Source organism: Octopus bimaculoides, chromosome 3 (assembly GCF_046866305.1).
Source record: "Octopus bimaculoides isolate indiv1 chromosome 3, ASM4686630v1, whole genome shotgun sequence".
Classification (NCBI taxonomy): domain Eukaryota; kingdom Metazoa; phylum Mollusca; class Cephalopoda; order Octopoda; family Octopodidae; genus Octopus; species Octopus bimaculoides.
The window spans coordinates 157,786,789-157,788,569 of record NC_142930.1 but is presented as its reverse complement, the minus strand read 5'-3'; positions in this window follow the sequence as shown (position 1 = coordinate 157,788,569).

Here is a 1,781-nt window from a genome sequence, read left to right as displayed (position 1 = left end):
TGTGCTCGTGAGTGTAACTTTAAAATTCTTTGTAAGCGCTTCTGCGTACCATATTAAGTGTCTTACCTGCTGCCCCATTCGCAATTTGTAAATGGAATTTTTCCTGCTCCATCTTATCCTTTCATTCTTTGTAACCCATAGTGAATGTTTCGTATTGTTTTGCATCTCTTCGAATCCTTGTGGCAAATAAATAAAAACATTATTATTATTACTACTACTACTACTACTACTACTACTACTACTACTACTACTACTACTACTACTACTACTACTACTACTATTATTATTATTATTATTATTATTACATGCTCTTTCCAACCTTACAGAACACGGAACTTCGTTTACTTAAAACAAAATAAAAAAAAAATAAAATAAAAGAATAAAAAAAATCAATAATCCACGTCCATGCAAAACCAGAGACAAAGACAAAACAAACAAAAACGAAACAAACAAGAAGAATCAACAAGAACAACAAGAACAACAACAACAACAACAGCAACATAAGCAACAACAGCAACCAGAAAAACGAAAAATAAAAAATAAATACAAGACAAGTAAAACAATTCGGACGCTGAGAAAAACTCAACTCTTCCAAACGTCAGGAGATAATAACATAAGACATACTTTCAAGTTTGCTAAAACTTGTGAACCTCTGGGAATATTGCAGCTGTCATGTGATAAGCACAATTTAATCAAGTAGAAATGTTAAGGAAATATATTTTATGGTTGTCACTCTCTCTCTCACTCATTTTTTCCCTCCATTTTGCTCCTTACAAGTAAATTGCTGCACATTTCTTTGCTTAATAATAATGATTATATTCGTGTGAGTTGAGTCACAAGGAAGATAGTTTCACTGATAAACTTAATAGAAAACGATGGGGGAAAGAGCTTTTGTGTATGGTGTATTTTTCTATGAACAGCTTAGTCATAACTACAAAGATCTTTTGGTGTGGATGTGTGTGTGTGTGTGTGCATGTATATGTGCGTCTGTGTATGTGCGTCCGTGCGTGTGTGTGTGTGTGTGTGTGTGTGTGTGTGTGTGTGTGTGTGTGTGTGTTGCGTCCATGTGTGATATGGAAACGTATGCGTGCACTCCGCACATAAGGATATACATACATATACAAATCTCTCTCACTATGTATGTATATATATATATATGTGCACGCACATACACACAATCACATCATATACACACTTATAAACAGACATATGCATACATGTATAATGTATACATACATACATAAATATGTATATAGACATATAGATATATACATAGACACACATATATAAACACATTTAGATACATGCATACATGTATATATATATATATATATATATATATATATATATATATATATATATATATACATATATATATGCACCCACATACATATTAGTGTGGTGTGTATATGTTTGTGTGTACGTGTGCGTGTCTGCATGTATGTGTGTGTGTGTGTGTGTGTAATTTCATTCTTATGAGTAAACATAATTTGATGAAATACTTATATCCAAATTCGTACATATATAAGTATATATGTATGTGTATGTATGTGTGTGTGTAGTGTGTGTGTGTGTGCATGTGTGTCTGTATTCCCGCACACACACATACACACACATATATATTGAACTGTGTCTCAATACAAGAGAGTGTATTTAATATATGGTGTAGTTTATTATTTTTGTTTTTTTTCGAACTGAATTTTGTCTCCCGTGATTCGGTTTTCATGCCATTGTTATCACCAAGCGAGATCGTCTTCTAACGGCATTCATGTTGATTTTAT